Source organism: Globicephala melas, chromosome 7 (genome assembly GCF_963455315.2).
Source record: "Globicephala melas chromosome 7, mGloMel1.2, whole genome shotgun sequence".
Taxonomy (NCBI): Eukaryota; Metazoa; Chordata; class Mammalia; order Artiodactyla; family Delphinidae; genus Globicephala; species Globicephala melas.
The window spans coordinates 11,697,760-11,717,142 of record NC_083320.1 but is presented as its reverse complement, the minus strand read 5'-3'; the positions used below and the strand labels follow the sequence as shown (position 1 = coordinate 11,717,142).

Genomic DNA, 19,383 nt, shown 5'->3' with positions numbered 1-19,383 from the left:
ACTCATTTAAATCAGATGGTTTAATCTCAGGTATCTTTGCTCTCCTGCAAAACTTTGATAAAAATAGAAAATTGTCCAGACAATTACACAGGTCTCAAATATCATATGTCATGTGCATAATCCTGTTTTTTCTCACAATAAAGATACAAGAATACTTTTGAGCTTTTAGGAATCATTATCTTACAAGGTAATTTAATAATTGCATAACTTTTGTGTTAAAACTTCTTCAGGCATTGATCTTTTTGGTATTTTGAAGCCTTGCCTCAGTAAAAGGATCTTGCTGATTGCCACATATGTTAATGTTTAAGATATACAATTATTATCCAAGTGATCTGTTCGTCAGTTTAAATGGGGATTGAGTATGATACGTGTTGATTTCAACAGGCTTAAAAAAATTCTTGTCTGATCAACGAATCATATAGGACAAAAAAGGTCATTTTTTAAAACCTAGACTTTTTCTTTCCTCTTAAATGGCTATGAAATTTTTCACTGATGTCTGAAATTGAATAAAATTGCCTAAGTATACTCTTTTTTTTTTTTGCGGTACACGGGCCTCTCACTGTTGTGGCCTCTCCCATTGCGGAGCACAGGCTCCGGACGAGCAGGCTCAGTGGCCATGGCTCACGGGCCCAGCCGCTCTGTGGCATGTGGGATCTTCCTGGACTGGGGCACGAACCCATGTCCCCTGCATCGGCAGGCAGACTCTCAACCACTGCACCACCAGGGAAGCCCGAACCTAAGTATACTCTTAATCCCCATATATAAAGACATTTTTATGAAATTACTGTATTGAGACTTCTTGATTTGTGGCTCCCTTAAAATCACGTCTGTATTTGATATATTCATATAAGGACAGGAAGAATGATGCAATTATAGAAAGGTGTAAATGGTGTTAGAGAATGGAAGATAAGGATTAACATTAATTAAACTGATGCATAATATCATGGATCAGGATAAAAGGGAATTCCTTCTTTTTGAGAAATTACTTTTATTTTTTCTAGGGAAATACACAAAATACTTCTATTGGCAATTCACCTCCACCCTTCAGTTGAATTTCTATTTCCAGAAATGCAGTTTCTCATTGTCAGCCAAACTTTCTGATCAGCGTATTGTTTTCAGAAGAAACGGATAACTTGTAAGGCTCAAGGAACATAGTTGCAAATTGCTAAGATTCTTCTTTATCACTTGAACGTCTGTTATATACCCTGCACGTGAGCCAAATCTTCATTTAAATTCCAAACTCCATAATAAACATTTCCATGAAGAATTCTTGCAATACACAATAACAAAAGATAGTCAAAACTCTTCTGATTTAGGCAGTTTTTGTTTAAGTAGACTATCTAAACACAGCTGCCACAACTTCCAATAAATACAGAGCAGCATAAAACCACCTGCACTTGGTTTCGTCCTTGGAAAAGACGCATCTTCCCCCTAGTTGTTAGAAAATTCCGTACCAAATAAGATAGTTTTCTCATATTGCATGAAATACAGCATTTAACTTAACCTGACTCCTACAACCCAACATAAAACCTGTTTCAGAGCAGAAACAGACCCATAATTAAAATTGCATCAAATGATACGTTCACAGAAGTACTTAACACCTAAAGCCTTAAACAGACAGACAGACATAGAAATGCAGCCTCAGACTGAGACTTTGGGTTGTGAAATGTACACCCACGACCTTGTTTTGCTGGCCTGCTTTGTAACCGCGGGTTCCGCCCTGAGATGGGTGATGGGCCGCTCTAACTCATTAAGATTTCTGTCTCTTCCGCCATCCACTTCACAGGTAGTATGTGACTCCTCCACGCAACAGGTCCTGAGCCTGCGGCAGGGCTGGGGCCCGGTAGGGCAGTTTCTCAGTCGCCACGCGGCCCAGTCGCCGCATCTCCATCCCGCGTCCGGTCCCTCGAATGTAAGCCAGGCCGTTCGCTTGCTTTACCCGTGGTGGGCAGCCAATAGTTACTTATGGCAGAAGGAATATTATTATCTACGTGTCACTCGGAGCTTGGAGGACGAGTAGAAAGTACAAGCCCTCCACGCCGCGCTCGGCCGCGGTCCTTTCCCCGTCGAGCCTCCTCCAAGCCACCGCCACCGCACGCGGTCCTGAGTGCCAGCCCGCGGGGAGAAAAAGAGCGCGGTCGCGCGCAACTGAGCATGCGCCGCTGCCCGCCCGCCCCGCTTTACGGCCCTTCCCACCCTCCACGGGGGCCGTGGGAGCTGCGTCGCGAAATCAACCACGCTCTCTCCCCGCCCCTCAGGCCGCTGGGACCTGGAGCGTCCGGGAGCGGGCGTCCGTGCGTGATGACGCACGTGGTCGCGAAGACGTGGGGACGCAGGCGGCCGTATAGAGCGTGAGTTTTCGCGTCTGTTCGGCGCCGATGCAGTCGTCCGTTGCGCGCCGCGTCTCTCGACTGTTCCCAGGGCCGCGGGCGCTGGCGGCGGCGGCGGCGGCGCTGCGGGAGGCCGTAGGCTTCCCTGGGGCCAGGCGGGGGCGGGGTTGGAGGCGCAGCCTCCGCTCCGTGGGAGCTCTCAACAGGTCCGAGAACTGGGAGGGAGTTTCCCGGAGCGAGTCTAGCGGGGGTCTCTTCATTTTCACTCGCGTCTCTGCTTGAGGCCGATCGCACAGGGAACGACGTGCCCAGGCCCTGGGTGGATGGCGTTGGCTCTGGGAGGCGCGGGGCGTGGGGGGGGGGTGTGGTTTAAAGGGACGTTGCATCAGCGACAGCTTGTAGTTTCAGTTTCTCTTGGAAGAGTAACTCTGTTTCTCAGAACAAGTGTGTGGCAAACAATCCTAATTCTAATCTAAGTAGTGGTATTTCTCCTAATACGGAACAGGAAATACACTAAGTGTATTTAATCCTTTTCTGTCCAGGCCTTAAAAACCTTTACAAAAACGATCAATTGCTTATATGATTTTCCAAACCGAGCATAAACTCAGTGTTACTGTCAAAATAAATTATTGCATAGTCATGATTGAGTCATCGAGATGGGTTGGTCTCTTTGCAGTGACAGCTGGACTTGGCTCTTTTTTTTTCCCCCTTTGGAATTGCTCCTTAAAAATCTGTCTTATGTCTCACATTTATATGCCACTTTTTGCTGTCCTAATAACCTTTAAATCTAAAAACTTCTAATTTGCTGCTGGTGTGGCAGGGCTTGGGAAAGCAAATAATCTTAGAAGAAGGCAGTGCATTGGGTTCCCAAATTGTTCCAGGGCTACCAGCATCAACGTCAGCGGGGAACTTGTTGGAAATGCAAATTTAGGAGTCTTACCCCAGATTTAGTGAATCAGAAATCTATTTTAACAAGACTTCGAATGGATGCCAAGGCACCTGTGTGCTAAAGCTTGCGAATTACTGGCCATAGTGATAAAGAACAGCCATTGTGAAGTCACAGAATGGAATTTGAATCCAGGTGAAACCTTTCTTAGGTGTAGGACCTGGGACAAATTAGTTAAAGGTTACTTCATAGGACTGAAAGTATTCAGTGTAAAAATGCAGGAAAAGAGTTTAACACAGGTGGAAAACAGAGATGAGATGTTATTAAGGAACTTGTTAGAACTGTCTAAAATAAGTACATAGACTGTGCTGAAAGGATTCTTCTTTGATTTAGATGTGGGTTGTAGTGCACAAATATTGTGCCTCTTCTGCTGCTTAGAGGGCAGTTTATTTTTATGGATTCTCATTATATTGTATACGATTGAGGCTGTCGAATGTAGGATATTCAGTTAATACCAATGCTGAAGTATTTTTAAGAACCGCATTAGTAATTGTGTTAAAGAGCAGTTTTTAATTCTTTGGCCTTTTGGTTTTTTCAGCTTCATTGTGCCTTCTTTTGACCCAGAATTTGGTAAAGAAAGTAGAGTGGATAACTGATCGGAGATCAGCCTTAGCCTTAGAGTTGAGAAGTATTATAGAGCAGTGACTTGGAAACGAGAGACAAAACTGAAGATGTTTCTGTCCTTTTTTCCCCATGTGTCGTACAGCTCCACGATAGCAAAGAAGTTCTCATCATATCTACTTACCTGTGTTTTCTGGAAGCATCACAGGAATTAAGTTAGATGTGCCCTCCATCTGCTGTTTTTACAGAATGTCAGCTGCAGTGTTACAGCTTTTTCCTTCCCCTTTTCAGGGGGTTGGTGTTGGGGGGTTAAAGAGAAATATTCGGGATTTGAAGCAGCTGACCTAAAGCCTAGACTCATTGTGATGTTGAGAAGAGTCTGTAGCACCATGGCCGAAACAACAGGTCACTTTGATTAGAGTCCACTGCTCCCGAGGCCACACCGTGGCTCCTGGGTATTGTGGGTGAGTTTTCAGATAACTGTGAGTCAGTTTAGATATTTATACCCTATAAATAATTTTGTTAATGCTAAATTAACACTGTCCCATCATGAAGTATTCACTTTTCAAAGGCCCCATTTTTCTTGTTCACTGTGTCAGAGAGGCTGATCTTTAGCGGTGGTTTGGGTCAGGCACACCCTGCTTTGAACCCCACCTCTGCTACATACTGATTGTGTCCAGTAGACAAGTTACATCCTCCCAGCCTGAATCTCCTTTCCTATAGAGTAGGACTCGTGGTGTGTGACCACCTCAGGACAGTGAATAAAATGAAATCAAGTGGAAAGCATGTCTGTTAACGCCGAGAGGCTCAGTAACTGGTGCATGTTGGACAGGGGAGAAAAGGTAGTTATTACCTGAAACCTAGCTTGATCTCATTCATTTCCTCGTAATATTTTTATAAATGAGGTAATTTTATTAATTACTTGATTGCGCTGCTTTTCTTTTTAAGCAAAATGCTGAAGAGCTTTCACAGTATTGTGAATGAGAGAAAGCAAACACTTTGGAGAAAGTTAAAACTCTAAACCTGGTAGAAAGGCACCATTTTCAGTTCTGTCAGCATAACAGAGCAACTTTCATAAATTGTTTTGAGTGTTTACTGGAAGGTCAAGGTCAGCGGGTGATTACTGTTTAAGTATCTACAGTTAGTTAATGGGGACAGTCAGCCACAGAAGGGGGCACTTTGTTACAGGAGATGAGACTTCACTGAAGACATGCACCAAAGAATAAGAAAATGCTATTATAGCTCTGAAATCATTATTTTTCAATATGGATGCTTAATGATTGGAAAGTGAAGAGTTTTATGTTCCATTTTAAAAAATGATCAAAAAATCTCATATTTCTGTATATAGTGCATATGAATATGTGAGCATGGAAACGACTTGAAAGGTGTCATACTAGGTCATAATTTCGTTTACTTGGCAATGTATTATAATATGGAGGTAGGGACAAATAATCTATACATTTAAGTAAAATTAGGCAAATGCATGTGTATGTAAAAATTCTTTTTAAAAACCATTACAAAGATAGAAATGCCTTAGAAAGATAGATGGCCTTTTATGCTGCTGTAGCTCTAGTCATCTAAGCAGGGGGCCTCAGATTTTTTAGCAGGGGACCCTCTTTAGCAGCATCTTACCTGTAAAGCTCAGGAACTGAGAGGTTTTAAGAGAAGAGGGGTTGAAGGGCATAGGACCTGCCTGCTGGGAGCCTCCTGCAGTGACACTTCAAGGAGTCCGTGTGACAGGGTGTGAAACCATCTGTGGGGTAGAAATCCTCAGGAGATGAGCTGTACCTAAAAAGTCAGGTGTTGAGAATTCCTGAGTGGGATCCACAAACTTGTTCTGAAGACAACTCCCAGGGTTATCAGCAATGTCAGACATATGTATAGTTTCTCATGTAGAGAAATGAGATCATTTAAAAAAAAAAATCCAGCCTTCAATCCGACCCATATTATATAAAAATAGGGAGGAATCTATGCACATTTTTTGAGAAATCATCTAAGTTTTTGCGGTACGCGGGCCTCACACTGTTGTGGCCTCTCCCGTTGCGGAGCACGGGCTCCAGGCCCGCAGGCTCAGCGGCCATGGCTCACAGGCCCAGCCGCTCCACGGCATGTGGGATCTTCCCGACCCGGGGCACGAACCCATGTCCCCTGCACTGGCAGGCGGATTCTCAACCGCTGCACTACCAGGGAAGCCCAGTTTTGTTTGTTTTTAAATCCCTCTAAGCTGTGACAGCTGTTACCACGGTTAAAACTTTAATATTTTAACTGGCTGTTGTTTAGCATTACAAATGACTCAAGGAAAAAGAAACAAGGAGTCAGTGGAAATATATTACTTGTGTTTACTGTCCTTTAGTATTTTGTTGTATGAAAGCAGCTGGTTTGCATTTATATGGTAAAGGGTTTTTCTTAAAGAGTTAATTTTTAATAGTGAGCTTTCATAAGAAAAACAATTTCAAATGCTAAGTATTTGCTAGATTGTTTTTAATAGCGATAGTAGTAATATCACATTGTCCTTTTTCACACATTGAGGAGGGTTTCCTGGTGACAGCTGGAGCATGGGGGAGGGGGAGTCACTTTCAATCAACCAGCTGCTCTCTGCAACATCATGATGGTGATATTTCAAAGCCCGTGGATAATTCTGGCTGCATTCAGAAGAGATAATGTATCAAATTTCTGGGAAGCAATAGATAGTGTGCAAGAGCCCTTTGGGATCTAGCTGGTAGCCAACTAACAATGCGTACATTCAGGTTTGCATGTTGGTATTATTTACCATCTCGTTTCTTGGACATTGTTACATGAGCATCATAATTATAAAGCAATAAAGTCTAGTTCCATGGGGGCAAAAGGCTCATTAGTTTATGGAGAGGAAGGGAGAATGGAAAACAAACTTGGGGGATGTGCTGTGTGCTTTTACATAATATGCTGTTTCATTTCTTCTTCCTGATGACTCCAGGAAGTAAGTGGAGTTTTCATCATCCATGGATAAGGAAACCGAAGCTCAGCAGGACTGATTATGTGATTTGCCCAAGGCCACGTGCTAGTAAGTGACGGCATCCAGACTTGACCCCATATCTAGCTTCAGATCCAGGAATGTTGTCATTACACGAACAGCTGTTTCTCCACAGTGTTCACTTGCTTATGCATTTTTAATCCAAAGTCACAATATCAGGATAGTATGAATGAAATTTAGATACATATTACAATGACTTCAGTTTTATATAAATAATATATAAGGGTGTGTGTGTGTTGGCAGCCACTTCTAATTTTGGAATTTTTTCCCTTGAAAGTCCCTTGAGCAACACTGTTAAAGAAATTTTGCTGTGTTTTTTATATTACAGATACCAGAAATTTTCAAGGATGTGTATTTTAATGAGTCAGTTGTGATGCTGAGCTTGAACAGATGTAGGAATAAATATTGTGTGTGCTGCCCATGTAGTAGAAGTTCCTTCACATGGAAGTATTCAGGGCTTCCTCTTTCTCTTTCCAAGGAATGTGAATTTTGTATTAATAAGGGACCTTTTTGCTTTCTAGATGTTCAGCCTGTGGCAGACCTTTGAGATGCTGTTTGTATACCCTCCACGTTTTGGTTCTCCTGTTAGCTAGAGTGTTGTATGTACTCTGAAAAATGAGAGTTGATGATGCTTGAAATAAACTAGGATCTGCTGCCAGCCCTTGGCAAATTCCCTAGTATCTGTGTAGGGTTATTTGACTACAAACAACAGAAATTAAGTTAACTAAGTTATCCAGATAACTTATTCAAGAACAAGAGGTTTATTGGAAGTATATGGATGAGCTCAGAAAATCTACAGAAAAAGCAAACCACAGGACTGCAGCCAGATGAGCTCTTGAGGCTTGGGTAGACTTTGATAGATCTGGAAAATTCTTTAAGTTAATGTTCTGAGTATCAGATCCAGAATTTGTTGGTCTTAGTGTCTCTGCAAAAGTGTTAGATTCCAGGAAGAGAGTTATTCTTCCATTCTTGGTCACTGTTACCCTTGAATCAGTGTAGGAAAGGCATCCTGGATTTCTGGTTCCCCCCCCCCAGGACCACATCCAATGGGGGTGAGAGGCGTCTCTTACCTGTTACTGAAAGAATGAGGTGTTAATGCCGGGCAGAGAAAAAGAAAGGAAACAAAGCCCAAGCCGTCCCCACCACCTGGTAATTAGTGGACGTCCTGTGTGCTTGTGGAACGTGCACAGCTCTGTCGCCTGGCATGCTTCTCCCCTCTTGGCCAGTTCTTGTGTTGGGAGGATTTCAGTTATGTAAATAGTTCACTAACATTTCTTACATGAGTTAGTTTAAATGGGGTTATGGCTATCACTTTTTCATTGACTTTAGGTAGACAAACAAAGAAATCTGGTGTGGAGCGAACCTCAGAGTAGAATTACTTAAATCTTCTTGAAGGGAATGATGGTGGGATGCTGGCATTGCTGCTCCCTGTACGTCTCCTGGTTTAAGGACCTACGTCTGCAGGGCTGTCAGTTGGAGAACTTTAATGAGCCCTCGTTAAACTAAAACTTGTAGCCCGTGAGAGAGGGAACCAGCTTATGATTGATATTGGAAATCATAAGCGGTGATGGATCAGAATTGGAGTTGGCACTAATTCACCTCACTGTGGAGCAAAAGTCAAGATTATATACAAAATCCAGTATTCCATTTTTCACGTATAAAGATAATCTAATCATTTCTGTTAAGACTATAACCCTTTAAAAAGGAGGGAAAAATAAAAAATTTTGCCATCTGCCATATAGAGTTCTTTTTAGTCCTAAAATGGAGGCTCATTAAATTCTCAAATGTAATGGTAATTTAAAGATAATGTTGACAAAAACTCTGATTTGAGATTTTATTACAAAATTTATCTTAGTTAAAAAAAATCGTTTCTATTTTCATGTGCCTTCCACACACCCCATCATACTGTTTTTTTAAAATGTATGTGTAATTGAATCACATGATGCAGTTTAAAAATGTAGGATCGTAGCCCAGAAAAATGCTAATTGGTTACTAAGTTATAAAGACACTTTAAAGCTATTTAAAATTTTTAATCTTAAGCCTTATTTTATGTGTTGATATGCATTAAAAACAGTATCATTTCCCAATTTATGATTTTATATATATAATCTCATTTAATCCTCACAACACCGAATATGGCTGCATTATCTCCTTGTACAGATGAGGAACCAGTAGTTAAATAACTTTCCTAAGGTCACATGGCTGGCGTATTGTGGAGCTCTTACCAAAGTCCATGACCTTAATTACTGACCTCTACTGCAAACGTTAATATTGCTAGCCCTGTGTATCATTTTGACAAAAAGCACTGTGATGTTTCTTTTTCCAGAATCTGTCTGTTTACCCCAAGTTCCCTGACAACTTCTTTATGTTTGGAAACTGTTCAGATGTGTTGTGTTATCCATCATCTTGTGCTTCTGTTTGCTGTGAGTATGGCAATAGCTCCTATATTGCACAGTGTGCCCTGTGAAGCCTTTTGTCATTTATGCCTTAAAGCAGTCTGACAGCTTCTCATGTTGAATTCAGCCAGGTTGCTTTTCATTTAACAAAGCTAAGTGTTGCTTTCTAGGTGAAAAATAATTAAATGCTTTTAAAGATGTATTTGATTAACAGGAGGCTGATCTGTGTAAATTAATTACAACTGTAATGATGTCATAGCCTTGTCTTTTGTTATTAACCAGGTAATTGACCAGAAGTTTGGAAGCTTATTGTAACTGACAGCGGTTTGACCTTGTATGCTGTCTAGAAGTGAAACATGCACAATGCATGTAAATGCAGTTGGTTTTTTGAGCTTCATGTGTTGTCAGAGCATCTGATCTTGGGTTCTTACTTCACTCTTCCCTTACTTCTCTGCTGAAATTGTTACACTCGAACTGAATATTGTACTGATATCTCTTACTAAAAGCATCTGACCAAACACAAATGTTGTCTGTGTCCTTGAATAACTATAATCAGACACGAAACCTTGGCACATTTAGGACATAAAGTCAAGTAAACAAATGCCAAAATTAAATGAACCTTGGTTTTAAATTCCATGTGAAGGAAGGTAAAACAACTTTTGGGAGAGAAGACATAAAGGGAAAAATAGTGGGCATATTTGCTAGGTTGAAGGAGAATTTTTCCCTTTTATTCTAATTTACCTAAGAAAGTTCAGAGAATGTGGTGTTTAAATATTTGAGTGATGAGAGCCTCTAACTTGGGTGATTTTGGTTAAAGAATGGGATGGTAGGAATAAAGCACAAAGTGGATGTGGGATAACAATGGCTAATGAGCAGCAGTCCCTGGGTGCAGGCTGTCCTCCCTCCCACATGCTTTAGACTAGAGGAAGAGTCAGCTCTGCCAGAAGGGACATAGGCATTCCTAAAACCACCATACTATGCGAAATCACGCAATAAAAACCATAGAGCTATGGTGCAAAGGGTGTTAGGAGCAAAACACTCAAAAAGGTTGTCAGTGGCACATTACAAAAGAAAAGATAGAAACCTAATAAAATGGCAGCACGGTTTTACACCTGTTAAATGATTAAGAAACGCAGAAGTACATAGAAAGATGGCACTCTACCTTCAAAAAGTCCTGACCTTTGCTTTCAGAAGCGATTGTCAGAAGGATTGCAGCTTGTGAATTATTGTCAAGTGGTGGAAGAAGGGTTGTCCGGATTGGATGTCAAGTCATAATTGCAGATGTGGATGGGTGGAACTCATAAAATACTCAGCAAACTGAGGTAGCTTACTTCAGCCGGGTGCAGTTTCCTGCCTTCACCTGGGGCTTGTGCTGATGAAATTGTGCACAATCAGATGCAAAATTTGCATCGTGCTCCAATTGTTCCTTGATATATATTGATTGCCTTTGAACAAATTTGCTTGTTTCAAAACAAGCACTATAGCAGAACTGATCGGCCTAATGAACTTAAACTTCCCTAAGCATATTTCACATATTTCCTGTCTCTGTGCTAGCAGCACATGCATGCTATTTCCTCTCTTTAAAATACGTTTCCTCCTTTTAATTACTTTCTTTCAAAGTCTGGTGCAGGTGAGGAAGCTTCTCTGAGGTATTCTCTGAATTGAATTAACTTAACCTTTTTTATATTGGCACATATTTGTACATTATTTGCCCATTTCCAGGTAGTGTAGGTTCTAGAAATGACTTAAGACAGAAGTTAGTAGTAAAGGGGGAAAAATTAGCAACCAAATGGCTGAGTAGCTCTCAACAGAAGAAAGCATGCATGTTTATTAGGTGAAATTAAGTTTTTCTAGCGCTGATGGGATTTTGCACAAGGAACAGTAAAGTCGGAACAGTGTTTTACAGCAATGTGAAAATGATTACTCTGTGGCTGTCCCTTGGGTGAGTGAGACCTATGTCAAGGCCTAATATGAAGGTGCATTTCTGCAAAAGTCATTCTTCAAAGGCAAAGTGACGTAGTCTGACCATGCAACATTTGGAGATTTGGCAAAACACAGGGCTAAAAGTTGGGAAAGTGTTCCTTTATACCCGTAATTCTTAAAAGGTAGAAAAGATGTTTTTGCCTCTCTGTGGCTTCCTTCTCAGATTAAACCTTACTTTGCAGGATAGGGCCTGGGGGTGAAAGCATGCCAAGCAGGGAACACTTCACATCCCCCCGCCACATCCCTTTCTTTCCAGAGTTCTTGCCAGGCAGATGCCTGGTCCTGGGGGGAAAAAGTCAGAGAAGGCACAGGGGCTTCTGTTCCTCAGCTTCTCTATTTGTATAGAGTATATCCCCAGATGAGAAAAGTGACGTTTGGATTATTGTTACTTTTTTCGTTTTTAATTTGATTTTAAAAACAGATTTTTGTTGTTGTTTTTAAAGCTATGACCATGATAACAGTTACCAAAAGAAGCTGGGTATTTGAACATTGCTTTGTACTACTCTCTTAAAAATAGATCTACAAGTTAAGTTGTATCAAGAAACAATTACATTTGGTAGAGTAAAAGTTTTATGTTCTGAGATTTTCTACATTTGAAATATTTCAAAATGCATATACATTTTGGTGTGTTTAATGGAAGTCACCAACTGCACTTTCTTAGGAAAAACAATTCTTTATGCTCAAATAATGTCTTTCCTAATTCTTCTGGTGGTTGAAGTGTCATTTCTCTTATTAAAGGACCATAGGAGTGACTTCCTGTTTCACCTCTGACATGTAAAGAGCTTGGAGGTCATCACCCCTGTCCTCACAACAAGAAAAACCCTGAACAGACTGAAAATCAGTGACTTTTCTTAGATCCATCAGAGAATTGAGGTCACAGGGCAAACTATCACGCCCAAATCTGGAGATACAAGCTCATTTTGAGAATCACAGCCCAAGATCGTGCACACAGTGGCAGTGCCCAGTGATGAGTAACTCAAAGAGATGGTTAGAACTTGGGCTTATATAGCATCTGAACAAAAGAACAATACTTTTTTTTTTTTTTTTGGGCTGTGTTGGGTCTTCATTGCTGCATGCAGGCTTTCTCTAGTTGTGGTGAGCGGGGGCTGCTCTTCATTGCAGTGCGCAGGCTTCTCATTGCGGTGGCTTCTCGTTTCGGAGCACAGGCTCTAGGCGCACAGGCTTCAGCATTTGTGGCACACAGGCTCAGTAGTTGTGGCTTGTGGGCTCTAGAGCACGTGCTCTAGAGCGCAGACTCAGTAGTTGTGGTGCATGGGCTTAGCTGCTCCACGGCATGTGGGCTATTCCTGGACCAGGGCTCGAGCCCGTGTCCCCTGCATTGGCAGGCAGATTCTTAACCACTGCACCACCAGGGAAGCCCGAACAATACATTTTTAGAGAAGTGACAAGGCAAAGGAAAAGGACTTTGAGTTTCTAGGGCAGCAAATGGTAGGAAGGCAAATAGGTGGGGGAACTAATGGAAGATTAGGGCTAGTTAGTAAAGTTTGTTGTGTAGATTTTTTTGGAGCCAGTTGTAAGGTTGTCTCTGGTGATTAACTTTTGTCATACCTGGTGGGGGGGGAGGGACACCTTCACAAATTCATGTCCTGCTTTTAAGCAGATGGGGGGAAGCAGAGAGCTTTAGTTGTATCTGCTTTTTCTTAATTGCATTCAGCTCAAGATAATCCTTATGCCAAGTGGCATATTTGGTGTTGCACATTCTGCTGCCCTACAATCAGCTTAGCTGGAACTGAACCACTGATGGCAGTAACTCGTTGGAACACTTTAACAGTAGTTTTGACAAACTGCTGGAGTATGAGTGTAGGCTGTCTTGAGAGTTGAAAACTCGCAGCTTTTCTGCAGACAGACCTGACTCACAACTTCATTTTAAGAACAAGGTCTCTGGAGCCAGATTATCTTGGTTAAAATCCCCACTCATCTGTAAAATGAGGAAATAATACCTGCCTCATAGAGTTCAGAGGGTTGAATGGGATATGCCAGATGACAAAACTAAAACGATTTAGTAATGAGTTTGATATCATTTATTCAAAGGAAAGCAGTCCATAGATTGGGGGAGTAGAGCGCCTCACAAACAGTGGAGCATTCTTCCCAGGGGATTTTGGGCCAGAGTGAGTTTTAAAGAATGTTAGAAAAGTCAACGAAAAAAACAGGATGTGGTTGGCTAGGGGGTGGGGGGGTTTCCTTTTGAGGCCAGCAGGGCCTCCTTTCCAGGGTAAGCTGACCTGGAGGATGGTGATTGGCATTAGGTTTCCTGCACAGTGAGGCAGTTCCCATAAAGGCAGGCTGACTTAAGGTTAGACTTGTGACATGGGCTGGACCACTGGGACGGCCTTCATTTTGTGGGTCCCAATATATGAATTAACTTTGTCAGGTAATGGCACACGTGTAAAGTTTGAGAACAGTACTACCAAAGATGAATTAGTACTATATAAGTGTGTAACTTTAGCCACTGATTTGACTTTTTTATTTCACCAGTATTGAGGAAAACTTGAAATCAGTAGCAAATGGGTATTTCTGTTTCATTAAAACAATAGCTGAGATTTAATATGTTTACTGTGTGCTTGGCATTATTCTAAGCACTTGGTGTTTTCTGTTTGTTTGTTTGTTTTAAATTTATTTATTTATTTTTTGGCTGTGTTGGGTCTTCGTTGCTGTGTGTGGGCTTCCTCTAGTTGCAGCGAGTAGGGGCTACTCTTTGTTGTGGTGCACGGACTTCTCATTGCCGTGGCTTCTCTTGTTGCGGAGCACGGGCTCTAGGCACGCGGGCTTCAGTAGCTGTGGCTCGCAGGCTCTAGAGCACAGGCTCAGTAGTTGTGGCGCACAGGCCTAGTTGCTCCACGGCATGTGGGATCTTCCCGGACCAGGGCTCGAACCCGTGTCCCCTACATTGGCAGGTTGATTCCTAACCACTGCGCCACTAGGGAAGCCGTTCACTTGGTGTTTTCAGTCATTTAATCCTTACAAGAATTCTAGGATCAGATTTAACTATTATTACTATTCTATTTTCATAGCAGGAAACTGAGGCTTAGGTTAAGTGACTTGCACAAGTTAACACAGCTCTTAATGCTAAAGCCAGTCATTGGGACCAGTTTAGACTCCAGAGTATGTGCTCTCAAACCCCAAGGTACCCGGGAAACACAGTTTGGTAGAGATGATAAAAGGCCTCTGGTGACAGCCTGTTGGCACTGGTGGACAGTACATGTGGAAGGCATTGTGGAGGTCGGTGAGCAGTGACGTGGTCAGGGAGCCCGACATTAAGGATGCAAGTCTAGAGCTGGGCTTTGAAGGTTGGGGAGAAAGTAAATGGGTTGAGAGGACGAGGAGGGGGTATGTCGCTGGCGGTGCTGTCAGGACCCTGCCCGCATCCTCACGCCCTTAGTGTGCCCTGGTGGACTCCCAGCCTCCAGCCCCTGCGGTTCTTCACCTGAGTGTTTTCTCTGACCCCCTGATGCCCACTTTTCCTGCTGTAGCAAGTCACAGGTGACAGGGAGTTAAGGCAGACCCCTAGCCCTTTGGCAGTTAATACTGAGGCATATCTAGTCTGGCTCCTAGAGTTCCCAGTGAGATTAAGCCTGTCCCCCATAGAGATGGCTCACTTGATAACGCATGCATCTTAGTGGCTCTCATTATTGCCCAAAGCAATACCTGACTTAAAATGTGTGGCTCTACCTTCTCTCTTTGGTAAGATCTTATTTTTCATAGAAGGAAGCCTTTCTACATGAAAAGTGTTGAAATCATCACCCTTTTAATCACTTTTTTTCTCATGTTATTACTTAAAATAGTTCTAATTAAATTTTACACCATATAAGTAGAAGTTGAACTAAAAATGAAACATTGTTTTAGTCTTTTCTTAATACTTAAAAAAATTCTCTTAAACTTGAGTTTACCCACCAAGAAGCAGTTATGTGAAAGAAAACTAGGTGATACCTTGTTTAAGGGTTTCTACTGAGTTAAAAAGGATTGGCTGTGAAGCAGAAGTTTGAACTATTTCCTGGTCTGCCTCTAGATCACAGCCTAGAATTTCAAAAGATTTTTATTTAACCCCTTATAGACAATCAAGGAATTTGTTATGTGCTGTGGAAGTGTGGACGTTTGCTTCTTGAGTGATGGACAGGCAGGGCCATGGAGGCCTCTCAAAGGTATAGATAGGGGCTTCCCTGGTGGCACAGTGGTTGAGAGACCGCCTGCCGATGCAGGGGACACGGGTTCGCGCCCCGGTCCGGGAAGATCCCGCATGCCGCGGAGCGGCTGAGCCCGTGGGCCATGGCCGCTGGGCCTGCGCGTCCAGAGCCTGTCCTCTGTGGCGGGAGAGGCCACAACAGTGAGAGGCCCACGTACCGCAAAAAAAAAAAAAAAAAAAAAAAAAAAGGTATAGACAGTAGCAGCAAGGCTTGCATTTGTGAGAGGCAGAAGGCTGAAGGGCTTGCTAGAGAAGCAGCACCGTCTGGTGGGAAGAGCTGCATTTGAGTCCTGATAGTCCAGTTTAAGAGCATATTGTCACCTTGGGTTCTTTATATCAGAAAGAAATGGAATTTCTATCTGTCTTTGGCGGTTTCATGCCAAAATTGCTGAAAGGATTTCCATTAAATTGGGCACTTATGTTTGGAATGGTCAGGCTTAAAATACAAGCTATGGGATGCATGTGAAATTCACTTTGGTGACCTCTGGTGGTGAGAGAGCCCCATGGGACTGCCCATCTGTGGAGATAGCCACACTTATTTAGCACCTTGGACAGAGAAATTTAACATCCCCAGAAAGTCTCAAGTCTTCACTGAGCTCCTTCTTACCTGGACAGTTCTACAGAGCAGGCTTCAGAGTGGCTAAAAGGACAGTAAAGTGATTTGTTTGGTAAGTGCTGGGTAGATCAGCTAGTAGGTGACATGGAACTAACTTTGTCTTCACCAGATTGTGAGAATTAAGTGAAATGAAGCAAGTATACTTAACTACTTTGTAAACTATAAATAATTGTATAAATATTAGTTATTATTGGGAAAGGTATATAAATATTACAAGACTAAAGTATAGGCTGAAATGCTTGAAGTTGATCAGATGATGACTTTATATCAGTTAATACCTATAAAGTCCTTATTATGTTTCAGGCATTTTTCTATGTGTTTTACATATACTAACTCATCAACAACTCTATGAGGCAGGTCTTAGTATTGTTAGTGTCTGTTTTATAAGTGGGGAAACTTAGGTAAGCTTACATTGATTAAGAAATTGCCCAAGGTCATACAATTCCAAGCAGTTGAGCCAGGATTTGAACCCAAGCCATTAGCCTTCGAAGTCTGTTCTGTTAACAGTGATACTGTTCAGTCTTACAACGATGAAGTACAGAAGGCTGATCTAGGTAAGAAAGCACGGTGGATTGAGGGTGGGGATAACATGATGAGATTGGATTTTAAGCAAACCAAGTCAGGTGTTATATAAGTAAGATTGGGGGAAATGTGTCAGGTGATAAGGGTCTGACCTTTGGTTAGGTCTGTCACCACATAACATGTGACCTTACTGATGGCTGCTTACTTGTCTGGAACATTCTTTAACTTCTTAGGTTGTTTTGGTGGTCTTAAATCCTAACTCCCTAGAGGTCAGGTCTTTTGCCTTCCACGTGGATGGCATTGATACTTAAGACAAGCCTTGTAAAAGACAGTTGGACATTGTTCCACAAAGGTATGGGAAATTTTGTATTTGTTTTCATTTTGAGAGATGGTATATGAGGGGAAAAAGGGAAGGAGGAGCTCCTGTGTGTTAAAAGCTAGGTCTTGTGTGTTTAAGCTAGGTCTGGTGGCTTAAAATCAGAAAGATTTAGCCCATTGGTCTTTGAGAGAGAATTTAGTGGTTGTCTCCAGCTGGGTAAGAGAATTTCTTATATGGTTATGATGATGACGTCTGTGAGGTTGGAGAACCATCGTATAAATGGAGATCTCAGCAGCCTTCAAAAGGGGGAAGTGCTCTCAATTCCCAATTTCTTCTGGAACAGAGTCCAAGTTGTAGATATTTCCGTGAATAGATACTGGAATGTAATTACTGAGTGTCACAATATTCATGAGGACTAGATTCCCATTAGCTTCTTAATATAATTTGATTCCAGTTTTCATTTTTTATTCATGAAGTCAGTTTTCATTCGATTGACCTCATTTCTTTGTATCTCTCTGCCTTTAATGTGAAATAAGAAAACAGAATCCTACGCTGATTCTCTTTGATTTTTATCATTAATGTAACTCATGAAGCCATGTAACAGATTTCAATGGCCAGAAAAAATTTGTCATTTATGTGCAACTTGTCACTAAATGATGATGGTGCTCTGACACAGATTTCATACTGCGCCCCCAGAGCTCCCCATTTACTGATCAACTCAGGTAGATGATGCATTCCGGTGAATTGAACAGGGTGCAGTGGTGTGAAGCCAGACCATCTGCTATTACATTTAATATTTAAATACTAAGTTTTAAAAGTATAATTCACGTTATTGATATAACTGTGTATTGCATTTAACGACTGTGATCACATTGAAGCTATGTAGGCTCTTTGAAATGCATTCATATATTTGAAAAGAGGAACAGATTACTTCACTAGCATTCAGTTAATAAATTCTTGTTTTCCACTAAATGCAAATACATATTATACTGTACCATTTTCTTATTTTCAAAAATATCTTGAAAATCTGCATTTTGTAATTGGGTTTTCTTGAGGCCTAAGGAAGCTAATGCCTTTTAGGAAAAATAAAATTATGCTAAGATATGTTATTGGAAGAACAAAGGATTTTATTATTGTGCTAGACTAAAACGTTCTCATCTATTGGCCCTATAGTAACAGGTGGGGAAAACAGTCTCTTATGTTTGGATTAAAAAAGCCATGAATGAAAAGATTCCTGAGAGAGTTATGGGAGTGAGAAGAAATGATCCAGTTCATTTCATCCCTAAAGAAGGTAGACTGTACTAAAACAGTAAGAGAGAGAAAAAAATGCATCTAGTTGTTTTGTGAATATTTTGCCCAAGTCAATGTGGTATTTATGACGCTCTAATTTGTTGTTCAGCTCTTGTAATTTAAAAAGTTTTCATGTTTAGCATATCCAGTCTGCTTTTTCCATAGCTTTTTTGCTTTGTTTGAAGTGATAAGTCATACTAACCCTCTGCGTCTTTCAAAAAGATTTTACAGGGTTTAGAGTCAAATGTGTTGGCCTAAGCCCTGCCCCTGCTACTGAAGTGCATTCACATTCACTTTTAACCCATCACAGTGCAGGGGGATGGTAGTGCTAAAATCCTGGCAGTTTAACCAGGGTGATTTCTTCATGGTTTCATCTTTCTTTCTGAAGCGCTTGTTAAACTATTTCTTGGAGGGGGATGGCGTGGGGGGAGGTTGGGAGAAGGGACATGTTTTTCTGTATGGTTACGTGTACCTATGAACATGCATATTTATATTTTAAGCAATGAAAATTTAAGCATTTGCTCAACATCATTAGTCACTAGGGAAGTGCAAATCAGTACCGCTTCACACCCATTAAGATGTTTATAATAAAAAAGATGGATAAAAGCAAGTATTGTTGAGTATATATGAGTATGGAGAAATTGAAACCCTCATACACTGCTGGAGGGAATGAAAAATGGACAAAAATTTGGAAAACAGTTTAGTAGGTCCTTACAAAGTTAAGCATAGAGTTACCGTATGACCCAGCAATTCTATTCCTAGGTATATGTCCAAGAGAACTGAAAACATATGTTTCTACAAAGAAATTGTACATGAATGTTCATAGCAGCGTTATTCATTATAGCCAAAAAAGTGGGAACAACCCAAGTGTCTATCAACTGATAAATGGATAAAAACACAGTGTGGTATATCTATATAATAAAATATTATTGGACCATAAAAAGGAACTAAGTACGGATACTTCCTATGATGTGGATGAACCTTGAAAACAGTATTCAGTGAAAGAAGCCAGACACAAAAGGCCACATATTGTATGATTCCATTTAGATGAAATGTTCAGAATAGGCAAATTCGTTGACATGAAAGGTAGACTGGTGGTTGCCAGGCATTGGGCGGGATGGGGAGATAAGTGGGGAGAGTTTCATTTGGGGGTAATGAAGATGTTCTGGAATTAGATGGTGGTGCTGACTGTGCAGCCTTGTGAATATA

The 19,383-nt window shown here is 41.4% G+C and overlaps 1 protein-coding gene across 10 annotated transcripts in view; it reads left to right on the top strand.

Moving 5' to 3' along the window:
• The first annotated feature begins 2,193 nt into the window (after nucleotides 1-2,193).
• RHBDD1 (rhomboid domain containing 1) overlaps nucleotides 2,194-19,383 on the top strand; it is a 115,350-nt gene continuing 98,160 nt past the window's right edge. For 2 of the 10 annotated variants that reach the window (XM_060301770.2, XM_060301765.2), the window contains exons 1-2: nucleotides 2,194-2,351; nucleotides 6,791-6,877. The gene's annotated coding sequence lies outside the window, so the exon portion shown is untranslated. The other 8 variants (XM_060301768.2, XM_030831973.3, XM_060301771.2 and 5 more) reach the window with 5 other exon arrangements.